Source organism: Balearica regulorum, chromosome 2, assembly GCF_011004875.1.
Source record: "Balearica regulorum gibbericeps isolate bBalReg1 chromosome 2, bBalReg1.pri, whole genome shotgun sequence".
NCBI classification, from domain to species: Eukaryota; Metazoa; Chordata; class Aves; order Gruiformes; family Gruidae; genus Balearica; species Balearica regulorum.
Window position 1 is genome coordinate 130007539 of NC_046185.1, and position 18012 is coordinate 130025550.

General features: G+C 41.7%; 1 long non-coding RNA gene across 1 annotated transcript; it reads right to left on the reverse strand.

Moving 5' to 3' along the window:
* Window positions 1-9559: 9559 nt before the first annotated feature.
* Window positions 9560-17437, reverse strand: LOC142600785 (uncharacterized). The gene is made up of 3 exons (XR_012834344.1): window positions 17239-17437; window positions 11516-11621; window positions 9560-10810 (listed from the first exon to the last, which is right to left on the reverse strand). It is a non-coding gene; the product is annotated as an uncharacterized LOC142600785 (long non-coding RNA).
* Window positions 17438-18012: the final 575 nt, after the last annotated feature.

The window sequence follows — 18012 nt, forward strand, 5'->3', positions numbered from 1 at the left end:
TTCCCATAGAAACAGCCTTGATTTGATGATATCACTGCAGGTTGCTGCTGTTATTCTGCTATGTTCTAATTAAAATAAAATCTTCCTAGATAAATTGCATTTAAATCTTCAGACATTTTTCTAGGTAATTGAACTAGTATAATCTCCATTTTTCTTTTGACCATGGGGGGGGCGGGGGGCAAAAGACTTACAATGATCAAGACACCATTCTTTTTTAAGCAATTTTTTTGTCTCAGTTCTCCAGCATTCATAAAACCCAAGTGGGCTTTTATAGCTAATAATAGTAGTTATAAGTGGCTTTAAGTGATTTGTGGAATAAGAGCTGTAACTATTACATGCCACTGAGGAGCTGCTTCTTTTACTCAACATTTAATACTTTGCAGTAACAACTGTTGTTGTTTCAGGATCTCAATGCACTTTCTGTTATTATGACTTAAAGTGCTAATGAATTCTGCATTAAAAGCCAGATGTTTAAGTATCTGGGATAAAACTCTCCAGATAAGGAGTTCAGTTGCCTTGCAGTAACTGTCCTGGAAGTGTTGTAAAAGGCACGGTGTGTCAAAAACCACTCTTTTTCATCTTCTTGTTTGCATCCACTTCCCCTCTAGGGCATAGAAAAGGCTTAATTGCCAATTCATCTTTTCTAGATACTGAGAGGAAAATGAAATTTTGGGATTAACACTGCAACTTTCATCTCTCCCTAGGAAAAATAAGATTAATAAATCATTTGCAGAGGAGATGGTAATTTATAGAAATGTAGAAGTCCCACAGATGGAAAATCTAAGAACAGAATTTGGGGCAAGATCTTTTTTTTCCACTTTCTCTATTATAAACTTGCCATCAAAATCCCTTTCATTTAGTGCTATTATTGTGCTTTGTCATTTGTTTTTGATCATATATTTATCAAGTTACTATGTTCATCCTCAGATAAACTCTCACAAAAAAAGAAAATTTATGTGAATATGAGCTAAAAAGCTGAACACATTCTTAGAAACTATTGGGGGATGAAATGTATCAAGGCAGACATCACCGTTTTATTCTGAGGCTGGAGTGTGCTGTTCATGGTAGGGTCAGAGAAGACTGTCTGAGGATCCTAGATACTGCAACAGTAAAAAAACCGTAAGAATATTTGTTCCCTTAGAACATATTGCAGTATCCAGACCTGCCCAATCAGCTCATCTCGTAAGCATGGCGTGCACTCCAGCTCAAAAGATAAACGAATAAATAAACAGAACAAGCCCAGATGAAATAATTCCTAATTGAGTTCCAAGGTTAGCAAAGACCCGCTGTGCAAAGGAGCAGCTCAGCACTAATCAGGCTGATTATTCTGGTGTTTAGCACAAGAAGGCTGTAGAAGGGGAAGGTCTTCCCCTGAAGCCACCCAGGTAACCCTTTCCCTCTAGAAGTCACTGCAGCAAGGCGGGTGCCAAACTCCGCAGGTGCTCTGCAGCGACAAACCTCATGCAGCACATTGCACCAGCTGAATTAGTCTCGATACAAAGGGCAGAATGACCCTGCAGAAAACAAGCCGCCGGCGCCTTGCTAGCAATCAGCCGACACCTCTGGGTTGTACTGGGCTGCCAAGTCTACTCCAGCCAACTGGAAAGTCACTAACAAAACACACTTTGAATGTTTCCAGGCAACAAGGTCACCGTGTCTTCACCGGTTATGCCGTTTGCTTTTTACCCAGCAGGCAGCTACTTTGTCTTAACAGCTAATTTCTGCCTTTTCTTTGCCTTCTGGTACTCTCCAGCATATTGAATACCACTCTCTTCTCCAGTTGGGGGCCAGTTTTGGAGTCCACACTAAAAAAGGAGGGATTTTGACGTAGAATTTGCTGAAATCAGAGGTTTCATACTATGTGGCTTCTACAACAGCAACTGCTTTTAATGTAGTTAGTGATCTTCCACAGACCTTTTTCTCTACCCATCTTTGAGGTCAGCTATATCTCTTTCATTTGCCCCTTTATTTTACTTCATTCTAAGATTTCCAAGTTTTTAGTTTGTTATTTGAAGCAAAGACAGAAAAAAATCCTTTCTGTTTGACTAGAAAACTTTTTTAATTTGCAGTTCACAAATATCCTGTGAATTAAACAACTTTTTTCCGTCTTGGATAGTGGTTCATTTCTGCATGAATTTGAATAAAAGTATATACAGTTCAGAATAAAATGAGATTTATTAGGCAGAAGTGTTGTGCTTACACTGGATTCACCTTAAGGCATCTTAGCAGCATCAGCAAAAATGAATTTGGCTACCTGGAGAAGACATCTGGGTTCTTCCTACCCCAGGAAGGGAGAAAGGGAGGGAGCGGAACGACAGAGCTATGGTGAAGAGTGAAGAGGACAGTTCAGGAAAGCCAGGGTGTGTTGGAACATCTGCTCTTAAAACCATCCACTTTGTTTAACTCTAGTCCTTGCAGCTGGCCCTGGAAGTGACAAATGTCTTACAGAGCACCGTTGCTTGTTCTCTGCCCCAAAGAACATTTGAAGTGTATGAACGACTCTTGTGGGAAGGACTGTGAGAAAACAATCCTGTTGCTGTGTCTCTGGCCCTAAACCTGGATGTGGTTCCTGGTTCCCAAAGCATGGAATTATTCTTGATTCTCACCAAAATTCCCATTTTTCCATTCTGTTTTTAACCCTATTCAGCACACAATTGAAACTTATATTTAGTTCTACATTATTTTAAATACAAGATACTTTCATGTCATTGGCTCCCACCCTTGTTGTAGCAGTTCCCTTCTTACCCATCACAGTACTGCAAGGTTCAGGTGTTGTGGAAATCTGAACTGAACTACAAAAGACAGAAGAAAGTGATTATCTTTCCATTTCTGAATCAAATTCTGTTTTCTTTTCCTAGTTTTTAAAGTTCTGCATGCTATTATGGAACTCTGCCAATCTCATCCAGTGTGTTTCTGCAACCTTAGGGCTCACACACATGATTGAGGTATGAGAGCTTAAGAAGTAACTGCACATCAGCTAAACCATGGCAACTGTCCTGTGTGCAGGCTTAGCCCACAGCAAATGCGGTGTAATGATGTGATGTGAGTTATCTTAAGCCTCTTTCATGATGGACTTATCTCTCTGTACTTTCCTGGGAGGCTGCTGGGTGTCGTTATTCCAGTTGCACTGATTTGTCTATTTGGGCTCTCTATCCCCCTATCCTGTAAGTAATTAAATCACCTCTGCTATACATTTAACCTTTAAAATCTTTCCTTTTTAACTTCACTTTTATTGGCTGCTGCTGCAGATGCCTTATGATACTTTGCTCTTACGTGGAAGTCCGTACTAAACATTACAGGCTGGTTAGAGGAAGGTTTTCAGTACAGAAGACAGACAGACAGAACAAGAGTAAATGCAAACATGTCTGTACACACAGGCAGCAAATCCCTTTCTAAACAAATTACCGCTGGATAGCAGAGCTCTCATCTTACCTGACTGCTGATGCACGAGGCTCCAAAGGTCTGACCAAAAATGATGGACAAAGAGGGAAGTATAATGGGTGCACCCAAGAGCATGAGGCCACCCAACAGATGCGAGACCAGGTGTGTGGCTGCTGTTTGCGGGCGACCTTGGTGCAGTCCTTCTTTGGTTATGGGGTAACTCTCGGAGGGGCTGCCAGGGCTGCAGGCCACGCAGCAGGTGCATTTGTATTGCAAATGCTGGAGATGCAGACTCTGCAGTGAGGCATAGGTTAATGCAATGCAAAAAGGGCCTGGAAAACAGCAAGTCTAATTATTACAGTTGTGCAACTGAAGTAAAGAGGAGAGTGTGTCTGCTAAGGGCTCAGATACCAGCCAAATGAACGGAATGTCTGTAGTCCATCCAGGGACTAAGAATGGTCTACAAAAGATGCCCGTGGTATTGTGTCTGCAGACTGGGACAAGTCCAGCGTTAAAGGATACATAACCTGAGCTGAGTACCCGTCATTGCTGAGGCCTGGAGCTTGTTTGCCTCCTTGGAGGTTGGGTTAAGTATGCAACTATTTAGAAAGGGCATGATGAAAGATAATACCCAGCAATATGCTACAAGATGTAAGGAACTAAATAAATGTATACGAAAGAGACTTGCAGCTTGAGGGTTATGGGATTCAGGTAGCTGGACAACTGACCACTGCTTGATTGACAGTAAACCATTGCTGTTTGTTATCCCGTCTTAATAAAGTAAGGCTAGTGATAAATCTGGTGTCAAGTTGAGCTCTGTGGCAGAGCAAGTCTATGAGTGAATTTGGTTCCTGGAAAAAACAGGATTTGAAATCAATTTAGGACCAGCCAATTGTGGCTTAGCAGCTGCACCCTGGAGAGCCAGGAGCAGGAGTGAGGCGTACCTTGGGGGAGCAGCCAGCACGGGGGGGAGCTGTGGGAGGAATTCAGTTGAGAGCGCTTTGTTCTCCTGGCATGAAACACAACAGGTCTGAAACAAATGAACACAACTGGTTTTGAACAAACGTCGTCTTATCCATGTTTTCAGCCTTTGGGGCCTTGGCTTACCCTGCTAACACACAAGAGGTGGAACCAAAGCAATCCTGACATCCAAGCCTCACTAGAGTCCAAACTCAACCTTCTTTCGAAAAATGAGCTAAGTATGGAACAAATGCAGATCGAATTTTTGCATTTCAGGGTCTTCTCTGCAGTTATTAACTCTAGGAATATTCTTCCCTCACCATTTGTGTAATGAAATGCAGCAGTTATTTGGTAGCCTACTGTGAAATGAAGAACAAGACCACCTGTCAACGGCTGGTGGAGCTGGGTGCGGCAAAATCATCCTGCCAAGTCACCAGGAGGCTGCCACATGTTCAGAAGAGATTAGTGCAATCATGGGACACCTACAAAATCTGCCCTGAATGTCTGCAGTCAGGTGATTACTTCCTATAAGAGTTTTTTATCTCTTTGACAGATTGTTCATTGCAGCATTGGGTCTGTGAAGAGAAGACAGTTGGCCTACGTTATTTCATTACTTTAACATTAATGAAATTGTATAAACATATTATAATCAAGGGAATTGCACAGATTAAATGGAAACAACCAAACATTGCCTTAGACCCTGAGCAGATCTTTATATTCTGAGGCAGTTGCCAAAATTGTGACTATTTTCATCATACTCACCTACACAGAGAAATAAAATCTGTGATAACATGTTAAATTTCTGTTAATGTATATGAATATGTAAAAAGGGTTTGGTTTGACATAAATGTGATTGTCATTACTGTAGCAAAGTATATACACACCCAAACACAGGAGGATGCTGGTAAAGAAAGCTGATCCTCGTTTTCTGCTTCAGTCTCTTAACATGGCTTAAGCTGACAAAAGGATTCATAACCTTGTCGCATCGCAGAGGTCAGAAGTCACAAACTGACACTGCTCCTATTGCAATAACTGTAGAAATGAGAATAAAGGCAAAGAGACTAAGAGACCATTTTGATAGTGTTGTTCATAGCTATTTATTCATTAAACCAGTAGAAGTTTAAACATAGCAGTTCATTGTTCAACCCCCTGGCCAAATTTCATCTACTTAAGGTAGCCAGATTCGGCTGAATTGAAGTGCAAACCCCTTGTGGTATGTGATACAGATCCCATCTGTGCTGATTCACAGAGGCGTTTTACAGCTCACAGCTACGATGCTGTAACTCTTCAGCTCAAACTGCAGCAGCACATACATCCTCGAGGTTTGTTTCCCCCAAGGTCCCTGGTTCATTCCTCAATGTATCAGTCAAGGCAGCAGCCTGCACACAAGCTTCCACTGCAAAAAAGAAATTGCATGTAAGACCTTGATATGATTGAGACGACAGCCTAGTAAATATGATTAGGCAACACCACATCCTAGGCAGCCAGCATCAGCATCTTTTGATGTATAAGTTGTCCATGTAGTGGACTGAGGCATTAACTTTGAATGGTACCTGCACCAAGTAAAGCTTGGAATTGCAATTGTGTGATCAATGTGGAGGCGTAATTATTACAAGGTGCACAAATCAGGCAGCTTGGTCCACCAACGGCTACATGAGTAGAGGACAGATAATACACTGATATTGAGGTGCTTTGCATGTTTATTCCCTACTGCTGCCCAGTTTACTTTTAGTTTTTGTGCTGTTTAAGGTATATCAGCTTAAAAACAAATACAATTAACATGCTAACCATCACCCTGCTAAAATAAGCCTGACCGAGTCCCTTGAATTTAGAATTTATTCCCAACCAGCGTTCATTTGCACCAAGGCCACTGTCGTAATCCAATATAATCCTCACAGGTTTGTATGCACCCATGAGCGGTGGAGCCTTACACCTCCCACGCTCTTTAGGACTGCATCCTGCCCTCTGCATAACAGATTTTAACAGCACCCTGTTCCTTTGAGCAACCAATGGGAAGCAGGAAAATATAGGTCTGGCATTCCTCCCAGGTCTTAAACAAACACATACCTAGCTACGTGGTTTTATGAACATATTCCAACTATGAGTAACGTTTGTATAGCTACATGCATGATAAAGCACCAGGTATTTTCGTTTTGTAACAGTACCTTCAGGACAGGAATTGTACATAACAGTGTGACTGTGACACAGGTAGTGGCCACATCCTGAGCACAGTCTGCTCTGAAACCCATGCAGTGACCGGAGCTGGAGCTTGCTTTCAGGTGTGACTTCCAATGCAATTGCCAGAAGTTGGACTTAAGCATGCAATCTGTCTTGAAAGATAAAGTTATTTTACAAAGCAGCAATCTTTATGTAAAATTTCCTTTGGGTCTGCTCCTGGGAGGCGCTTGGTCCTTGTTGCTCAACAGGAAGCTTGTTGGTATCAGCAGTTTGGAGAATGGTCTTTGCTGAAACAGAAGCCAAGGTTCCCAAGCCAAAGTTGTCTGTGTTGGATCACTGGCTCAAAACAGGGTACAATGTGTTGCAGGAGGCTCTTTATTCCAGAGAATGAGGGAAAAGTCATCTTGTGTATGTGTGTGTGTTTTTCCATCTTTGGAGCTGATTGCATTAGGTGATGTATGTGGTTGGTCACATCACAATGAATTACCAACACAAACATTTCATGATGATAAGGTTCATGGATCACTGGAGACACAAAATACTTTCTTTGTTTAAGTGCCCAGAAAGACGTTGCTCTTTGGCATTTTTATTTTTCGTGGAATAAATAATCTGAAACTAGAGACTTTTCCCCCACCTTGTGAGTGACATTTTAAAAAACTGGGATAAACAGGAGAGAATTAATGATTATGTAAGCACCACGTTTCACATAGGGCAGGATCCCAAACACCTTCACTTTTGTTAGGTGGCAGATTGCAGCTTGCAGAAGCTCTGGATGAAATTATTTCTCATGAAGTCCAGAAACACAGGAGGGACACACCATGGGCCAGGAGCTGACCACCTCTGATGGTGGATTCTGTAACTGTACCTAAACACAAATTCCCTGAACACCATGTTTTCCTTCTGCATAGTTGGCTTTTGTGAGCAGTAAATAATGTGAGACCAGAGAAGACCTTCTAATTGCAGAGCCTTCCAGTGATCCTGTGGAAGACAGGGTCGAACTGGTCTGAAAATACTATTTAAAGATGACTTTGCTTTAAAGAAATTGCTAGTTGTAATCACAAGCATTAAGATAATCTAAAAGTGATGTGAAGGTACATCAGTTTTGCAGAAGACTCGATGCTATGACTTCTGTCATAGAATATTGAAAAAAAATTTTAAGCGGCAAGCAAGTAAGAATGGATAAAGTAATTGCAGAGTCATATTCAGTGGATTAAATGCATTGACCACTATGTAGATGTAGCATATGAAGTTCCTGTTCTTCAAGCACTTCCAAGTTGACAGTTTCCTTTTGTGAATCAAGAACTTTTAAGTGATAGCTTTTGGTAAGCTCGGTGTGGTAAATGGAAGCAAACCAGAGGATTACCCCACCTCAGAATCACAAAATGGTTGATGTTGGAAGGCACTTCTGGAAGTCATCTAGTCCAACTCCCCCTGCTCAAGCAGTGTCACCTACGCCAGTTGCCCAGGATTACATCCAGACAGCTTTTGAATGTCTCCAAGGAGGGAGATTCCACAACCTCCCCGGGGAGCCTGTGCCAGTGCTTGGTCACCCTCAGAGTGAAGGTTGGACTATCAGATGTTGAAGGTCCCTTCCAACCCAACCCATTTGATTCCATGGATGTGTTCAAAGTCAGATTCAATGGGACTTTGAGCAACCTGATCTAGTGAAAGTTGTCCCTGCGCATGGTCGGTGGGTTGGACTACATGATCTTTAAAGGTGCCTTGCAACTCAAACCATTCTATGATAGTATGAAAGTGTTTCCTGATGTTCAGACAGAGCCTCCCATCTTTCAGCGGGTGCCCATTGCCTCTGGTCTTATCATTGGGCATCACTGAAAAGAGCTCCATCTTCTTTATACCCTCCATTCAGATATTTGTACACATAGATGAGAAACTCCCCTGAGCCTTCTCTTCTCTGGGCTGAACAGTCCCAGCTCTCTCAGCCTTTCCTATTAGGAGAGATGCTCCAGCCCAGGATGCTCTTGGACTCTTTCGCTGCAAGGGCACATTCCTGGCTCATGGCCAACTTGTTGTCCAGGACCCCCTATAAGTAATCCAGTTTCCACTGCAATTGTACAGCTTACAAGTAACATTTATTAGTCCAGAAAAAAAATGTGACTAAATAATAGCACGCTAATTTTTAAGAGACTTAGCTACTTGAAACCCAGCCAGCTAAAGAAGTAGGTGTGTTAATGCAATCATTTCTATTGAATTTTCTGAATGGCGATAAGTTAGATTTGTACAGTCCAGGTGGTTCTTGTCTTCATAATAACCAATGTCAATAGTTCAAATGACAAGTAACCTACTTAGGGCTGTTTCTTTTACAGCAGAGTATAGTAGTGAAAGCTATCTCATCTACATTTCAAATAGTTTACCTCCTTGATTAATCCCCCCCCTAAAATAAAAAATTCTTTTGATTGCATGATCCTTAATATTTGCCTTGCATGTGTTATTATGGCGATATTTTGATCTGTGCCATAATTTCTAAGCATTACTATACACGTTGTGCCTGCCTACAGGAGCTGAAAAATGGCATTAATTCTCTATTACCACTGGGTGGCGATCTCTTAAAAATTATGAACCCTGAAAGTATCTTGCCCGATCTTTTAATTTCGGTATAACTAAAGAAAAACTCAGAGATAAAACTTTAATACTTCTGAATAGCAGTGGTAAAGTCAATCTAAAGGAAAACAATATCCAAAAGTCTGCTTTCTAAGCACAAGATTTCCCAGCAGACCTGGCTACATTGAAAACAATACCGTCATTTTATAATGTCACCTGTGCCAAAGTATTCAAATGCTGCAGAGTTTATTATGACTTCTCAGAAAAAGCAAAGGGCTTTCTGCACAGCCAGATGTAACTCACAGCTTTGGAGAAATGTTTTAGGTGCAATTCTCTCTGACTGACATGCATTTTGAAGTGAATTGTAGTTGCTTTTCAATCACCTGCTGGGTTTTTGTTGATCCGGACGCATTTACACATAAGCAAAACTTTTCTGCTTGCACCCTGAAGGGACTTTGTCATGTCAGCAAATCCCAAATGTATACCTATTTAGTATAAGAATTAATAAAGATTTAGACACACCTAAATGAAATCAAGCTCTCTAGGAGTGTAATGTCACATTAGCTGATCTGTCTTTGAATTTGTCTTTTATAGTTTTGCAAATTTTGTAATACTGAGAGTGAACTGTGACCATTCTCTCACAAAAGAGTGCTGCTTCCTAAAGTCAAAGTCCTTCTGATTTTTACCATACTTTCAGTATATGCAATGCTGCTGTGCTTGTTATTTACCATCCTTCTCTACATTCAACAGTCAGAGTGGAGTAGCTGCTTAAAATACATTTCTTCTCATTCTTTGATTATTGTCTGGATTAGGAAGCCACCAGGAAGGCTTTACCTGCAACGATGGCATACGAAGTGCCGTTCTGCAGATAGATACACTCATTCCTTTATCGTGCCCTCAGATATGAAAGTGAAGGAGGCAATGTGAGCAACAAGACAGGCAAAAATAGAGAAACTTTTTCAAGAAACATAGCAATCAGGGTTTTCAATATACTGGTTGTATTTATTGTCCACAGACTGGATTTCTAAATGGGTTTATCATATACCCTTAAAATGCCACGGTCTGTATAGAAGCATTGCTGAATACTCCAAGTTCTCTGAACTAGTTGAACTAGCAGGTTTTTCAAATGAGAGTTAGGTATAGGTTAGATACAAAACTAGCTGCCAGTCTTGCATCCCAAAACAAGAGATCTCCCAGGTTTGAGAAGGTTAACAAAAGTGAAAACTCACAGATGTGTGCGTTATTGTGCTGTTTAAGGATAATTCCAATTAATGTTGAAATATGATTGAAGAAATCTTTTATATATAGCCAGACTTCTGTTAAAGTTTTTAACGACTGTTTAAAAACTCCAGCGATAGCAAGCTCCACATTTGGCCTGGAAGGCAACTCAGTCCCGCAGCAAAAAATTTAGATTTAATGTAAGTTGACCACTGCCTTTTCCCAAGCCAGTCAGGAGCCACAAGACATGCCCATTTCCTTTTGACAACAGTTACATCTAGAGATATGGTTTTCAGTGAATAAGATAAGTAAGTTGAGCTTGGACTCTGCCAACTGCAAACAAAAGCGCATGAGCAAAGGTTGCCACCACACCCGGCTACCTTTTTATTTTCATGTAGTCAGCTTAGTTACAGCTGAACAGCTTGTGATACACAGGATATACTGGAGAGGTCAACAGGACCAACTGGATAAGGGTCTTTGGATCTCTACAATCTTTCATCTGTTGCTTATCCTAATGAGATAAGAAAATAAGTGCCATGATTTTTGGAGTTCATAAGACAGTGTTCAAAGTATGATACAATAAAAAAGCAGTATCATAGAAGGGAAGAGAAAGCACTTGGCTTAGCTACAAGACTGGAGGACTGTGACTTCTCTGCTGGAGAACTGTTTCCAAAATGTTTGTCCGTATGTAACATGTTATTACGATAGTAGTCACTCCTGCCCTGCATCTCGCAGACTTACTTCTTCCTTGTTGGCTTTTGGATTTCATCAGGAAACTTAACCCTCTCGATGCCGTGGAAATGCCTAATCACCCTTCTGAGCAACCACCTGGCTCGCGACCAAGACATTCTTGCCTTCGCTGAGCAAAATGGAAAGGAATTATGACCACAAAAAGCATTCTGCTTACTAATTGCTATTTAATTGCCGTTCAGCATTTTCAATGCATTAACTATCAATGACGGTGTTACATAAACACTTGAAAGCACCAGCCGACTCTTTAGGACACAGGGAAAAGTATAGCATGTCTGAGAGTGCGTGTGTGTGTTCACATGCATGTTTGGAGGCAGTGGATGTGAAAAGGCCTCTCTCCCCCACTGTGCACGACACCTAGCCGTGAAGCATATGGATGTCCCCGCCAAAGGAATAGCCACCGAGTCTGGGTGATTCTTTCCTACAGATTTAATGTCCCCAGAGGATAGTATATACATTCCAATACCTCTCTGACAATGGGCCTTCATATTTCAAGTGAAACTCCCAGTTTTTTGCTTCCTCCTCCAAGCAGAAACAGCTCTCAAAATGTGGTGCTTCATTACAAATGCAGTCTGAAGAGGCAGGATGAAAAAAGAAAATTAAAACAAAAGCAGAGAACATTTCCTCTTCTGTAAATGAGGAGAAGAAGGAAGACAGGGAATAAATTCAAACCTGTAGAGATTCAATAATTTTAGGAATAGCTGTCAATAAAAAATAGTTCCCCTCAGCTCTTGAGGGATGCTCAATTTTCCATGACAAACCTTTCCCGTCACTGTAAAGGCCGTGCCCTGGGAATGCATCGGATGTGCTGGGCTGGAGGCAAGCTGGTGCGAGCCCTCGCTGTGCACCCAGCCCCTCTGCCCCCATCCCCTTGCATTGCTGTCAACGCAGAGGGAACAGCACACGGAGAGAGCTGGGGTAGGTGATGGGACTAGGACCCCAGGGCACACTGCACTGTACATCCAAAGTCTAGATACAGTCAGTCTGATGCAATGAGCAAAGTGTCGTTGTGGTAATAGTGAGCTGAGACGTAGTTGATACATTGCATTTCAAATACTTCCAGAGCAGTACAAATCCTGAAGGTGTTCTCAGCTTTGTGCACATCAAGAGCATGCACCTGCAGTTCCCATGTACCCCATTATCTACCTCTGTATCTGGCATTGTCAGGTTAGTAGCTAATTCACATTATGTGAATCTTATTTTATTGTCCTCTGCAGGCTCTAATAAAAAAAGGAACACCGATCCAGATATCCCATCAGTATTGTCCCATCATCAATGGTCAAGATGCCTTCCCTATGAACTGTGTGCACATGCCAGTATTCCTCATCCGTTTCCTTCTGCACCCCTCCATCACCATCTTGCAGCACAAGGGGTGAGCCACCAGCACATAAGGGCACCACAAAGATCTTAGGAAGTGCACTTGCTCTGTCAGCACACATCGGCAGATGTCTCAGTGAGGTGCGAATGACATTTTGGTTAAGATAGTCCTGAGGACTATGTAGATTCAAATCCATTTTGTGCTACAGGCCTCTTGTCTGATTTTGGTCAAATTACTTAATGGGCAAAATAGGGCATAAAATAACTTCTTTTAGAACCCTTTTGGGGCAGAGACTTTGTCTCTGAGACATAGCCGTGGAGTATTGACTACAAGGAACTGTGGATTTTATTGAGAGTCTCTTGACATGCTTGTAACATATAATGAAAAAATAATGTAGTAGTCATGGGAAATTTTCTTAGTAACCCATAGATTATCTGGTTTGAGGGATTATTTTGGTTATTGAATCTGACCTCATATATACCATGATTTAGGAGGTTTTCATGACGATTTCTTGATTGAACTAGAGCCTCTTTTCTATAAATAATTCTATTACTAGCTTAAAATTGCAATGATTTTATAAAAAAATTACATCTTATTTATAATCTAGGTTTGCTCCTATCCAGTCCCAGATCTTGTTACATCTTTGTCTGTTAGATCAAGGAGCCTGAGATCAAAGTTTTGTCATGCTGTGGCTCCTTTGTTAAGCTAAACAGATTGAACTCCTCTTGTCTTACACTATGAGGTATATTTTCCAGTGCTTTAATCATTCTTGTATGATCTTGTATGATCAGTCTTCTCTCTAATCATTCCCAGATAAATGAACTAGATGTTCTTTTAGAAGTGGCTACACCAGTGGAATGATGGAGGCGATATGCCTTCCCCACGCATTCTCACCGGTCTCCTGTTCACGCATCAAGGTTTATAGTAGATATTTTGGCCTCACCTGACCGTGCTTTGCTGATCTCAGTCTGCCCAGCACTCCTCCAACGGCCCTGCACCCGGAGGGCATCAGGGTCCTTTGGAAGCAAAGATTTTTATGACTGGAAGCTTGGAAAGAGGGCTGGCCCTTCCTGCTCTGGTTGCCCTCCAATCTCTGTAAGAATTCATTTTTGTTTGTATACATTGTTTGATGTCACCAGAAGACCCAGAGTGGTCTCTATCCATGACCCGTTGTCTTTCTTTTTTACTTACTACCTCCAGTCTTAGTGTCAGCTCAAGCTTTCAGTAATCGTTAAGACTGGAAATTATTTTTTCTTCCATGTCACTGATGAAAAATGTTAAATGACATGAAAGTAAGAGCCAATTCATGTGAGATTTTACTGGTTTAACACAACCATGCTAATTTCCCACTGACAGTGAGATTTTAGACCTGTCAAGTTGTAACTATTAAAAATATGTACAATATTATTTTGTATTCTTTTAACTCTTACTAAAAAACTTGTGTCTTTCTATGAATAATTCTGCACGTAAGGGTTTCTGTACCTTATGGGCCACACTTTATAGTCAAGGTATTTAAGTATAAAAGATGTTTCTTCTGCAATTTCTCCACCTAATCTTCAAAACTGAAAGCCAGCTCCACATCAGCAACAGCAAAGTCAGCTGAGAGCTGGCTCTTTTTGTAGAGGTTTTGCTCCCAAAGGAGCACCCGTCTGCACCTAGATCTCGCTCCCCCCCCTCAGGGACATGCTCTTCTGCAGTCTCCTCCAGCACTCGACAGTTTTAGCTTCCTCTTGGACCGCCACTAGTACTGCAACCAACTCCTCTCCCTCATTTTTTGAAGTCTTATTTGAAGATGCTGGTATTTTGGTAGTCGGACAGGACACAGGTTTACCCAGACAATTTTTAACCTGCTCTCCTTTTTCCACAAGAAAGTGAGAAGTCTGTGAAACCTGTTTACAGGTAAGCAGCGACAGCGCGTCCTCATCGCGCTGTCAGGAGACTCAGCCACATTACATGAACAGATGAACCTCCTGCTGAACCGAATGGGTGGCCAGCAAATGCCACTTCTTGCTCCATGCTCTAAAACTTCTCAGCCAAAGCCTTTCAGTGCTATTTAATAATTGAATTTTTATTGCTAATCCCTAATCTGAGTTGGCAGATTTACTGCTCCAAGGCTGTGCTTGCTGCTGACAGATCTGACCATGGATATTTGCTGTCTCCTCAGATTTGTGCAGCTGCAGGATGGGCACTGTGTTGCCTGCTGTGTAAAGGAAACATCCAGGGACTGCTGCAAGGGGCTGAGCTGAGGCGTTCCCTCATGTTGGTTCATGCCTGGTTTAGGGCTCTCTGGCTGCAGACCAAGCTATCTGAACAGCATTTTTGCTTGGTTAGGAAATGACTGTTTTCAGCTCAGGCTGGAGAAGGCAAATGTTTGTGGGCACATTGTGAGAAGTGCCGGGAGAGTAAAGCACATGCACTGGCGTGAAATTTGGAATCCTCCCACCTGGTTTGCTCTGCACTCTGGAAACACTTGCACTCACCAGTTCTTACAGAGCTTTTATCTACTGCTTCTTTATCAGAGCTAGTCATTCCTTTTAATATGGACTTTGCAGAAGTCCTTTATGGCTTCAGCTTCCCCAAGGCCAGATAGCTGCACTCCTCAGCGTCATTCTGGAAAGGGACGAGTTTTGGCATCTACAACGCCTTACAAATTTTATTGCTGAGAAAGATCCTAGATCATACCCAGTCAGAGGCTTTTCTTTATATTACTCTACCTTCCCATAGCACATGCCAGGTATCATGAAGATGGTTATGGTCTTTGATGGTGTCAAAATTATCCTGGGTCCATACAGGGATTGTAATCATTCAGCATGTTTCCCAGGACCAAACAAATGTTTTTAGCAAGATCAGCTTAGTATAAATTTCTTTCCTTGGTGGGACTGCATCCATAAAACAGCCAACAGAGACAGACAGCCATTATTTCTCCCTTTATGACCAACTGCTTGGAAGGCTGGAAGGAACCAAAGAGATCCCTGGCTCCAGCCGCCTGCCCCAAGGCAGTGTCAGCTATATTTCAGAAAGGACCTTATCTTGAAGCTGTATATGGCGAAGGCAAGCCTTCCAAGCTTTCCTTTTTCACATGTCAAATCTAAGCTCCTTTTTCGTAGTCCAGACCTATTATTCCATGCATTAGCTACCAAGGACACAGGAAGCAGATTATTCTTTCTTGCAGCAATTTTATAGGTGTTTCGAGACCATTATGTTTCCTGCTCTTTTGCTTTCTAGATTAAAAAACTCTCATTTCTTCAGTCTGTTCTCATATATCATGCTTTCTAGGCTTCTGCTCATGCATATTAAGTACCTCCTGTAGACTCTTTACTTACTCTCCCTCTTTCTTAATGCCTGAAGGATTCAAACCTGGATGCATGCTGCAATTGCAATCTCATCAATGCAGAACAGACTTGAAGAATTGCTTCCCAGCCCACGCTACTCTTGATTCAACGCCTTTTCTGCAACAGTATAATGGCATTGTTGGTGGGTAAAAAATGAGACACAGTGTTTAAGGGACTCCAAGTATCAACATGGCATTCCTGGTCACAGGGGTCAGAATGCAACTTCAGGAAGAAAAGGACTCAGAGGCTTGGACACATAATTGTCTACAGGTTTTTTTGTCTTCGTCGTTTTGCTTTCAAAGAGACTTCCTGCTGCTTTTGCAATAAACTGGAGAACAGTACATCAAATGCATTGTCAGTAAAATTATAGGGATCTTACGCTCATTAAGGATATAGACTCTTTGGTAAATTACTGTCATTCTTCACTTTCATTGAGTTACTTCTGTGATGCAGTTCATCCAGACTGCAGCAATTCTCGCTGCCCTAGTTGTTCTGCTACTGCAGCCTGTCATTTGTATGCAGTCCTTGCACTACTTTCCTGGTAAGTTCCATACTATAGCAAAGTTCTTCCTAACAGTCATATTCCCATGGTTCTGAATGGTGTTTTCCCTCTAAACCAAGGACTATCCTCCTCCCTGTTTTCTTCTGGTCCCTTAAATTCAGCAGCCTGCTTCGTCTGAGGTCAGCTGGAGGGGTTAGGAACCTAGAAAGGAAATTTCAAGAATAACTAAGGGAATTTCATGCTCCTTTTCCCACAGAAGGCAGCAGAAGTTGCATGTCTAAAGCCTATTAAAAATTTAAGAAGTGATATAAGAATTCTGTAAACCTAAATTGCAAAGCATCCCTTGGCCTCTGGCTTATGTGAAAGGTTTTAAGCCAAGTGGTCACTTGTTATTCATAAAAGATTTTTAATCCTAAAGGGTGCTGTTTGTAACTCCCTGAAAATACTGTGATTCATTTCTGAACATTCTGCCTACTCGCATGAGTAATTCCACAATTCATTTTATGGAGAGCATAAAGCAGTCACACCATGAAAGGTAAAGGATTTTAAAGAGGGATAGGTTCACATTTTGTTCCATCTCGCTTGGAGTCAGCCTTTTTTTCTGCTGCTTTTTTTTCATTGAAATGTTCTTCATTTAAAATAGAAGACATTAAAATGCATCTTAGTACTTTGTGGTAAATATACCACAGAAAACGCCAAGGCATATGAGCATGAGTTGACCGCTAACTAATGCAAGAAGCAGTGATTCATGGTCTGGGTACTCAACTTGAAAAGTAATTTAAAGGGCCTGAATTTTCAAGGAGGAGCTCAGCTTTTCCTGAAAACCAGAACTGCCAAAAGAGAGGCAGAATTTAGCATTTTAGCCAGCTCCGCCAGCTTGTGCCTGGCAATGTTAAGTTTCAGGATTGTTTTCACCTGCCTTTAAACTTCCCTTGGAAATATCCCATCCATTTAGTAGGAAGCCACGTTTCCCACCCACTTCGCAAAACTTGGCAGATCACGAGTCAAACGATGTGGCTGACCAGGACCAGCCTTACCTCCGTGCTCTCCTCCAGCTTTCCCTCCTCTCCCTTCCTGTACATTCACTGTTTACATTCGCAAGCCATTTCACCAGGGCAAAGGCTGCTTCCACTGAAAGTCTGGTCATGGTGGGGTTTGTATGTTTTTGTGGGTTTTTTTTGTTTGAAGTGGAGCAATTCATTGTCTCCAACCCCAAAGCCTGTTTGCTAAAACATCTCCAGTTACTGATCCTCTAGGTGAAACAAAACATCCGTTTTCGGTAGCTCATAGCAAAGGGCAGCAGCAGACACCAGCTTTGCTCCACCTGAATCACCAGCCTCCAGCTTCCCCAAAATGCCGTACCCTCTCTGCCCCTTTCAAAAAGGGAATGCATGTTGATCGGTGAATAATGGCTTTGCTATTTCAAGTATATGAACTTAACCTACAGAGAATATTCTGGAGAAAGGAGTGTTTTCTGAACTAGCGCCTACCATTTCAGCCCCATGAGTCACGAGCTCATTGGAAATTCAATGGCAGATGTGAAGTTTGCCAACAGGAACAGGATTATAAAGAGTGAAGTTCAGTTGAACTCAACCACAGCTACAGAAAGGTGTCTTTTCTGACAAAACACAGTATTCTACTGAACCATCAGATATCCCTTTAGTAAATATTCAGTCTCTTCTTAATTCAAAGTGCAACATTAAAATAATGTGAAAATATAACATAGTGGAGATATGGATGTAAGAGAAAGCTGTCTGCACAAAATTCACTTTTTGGTGCCTTTTGCCAGGGGAAATTTCTTAAACCATGTG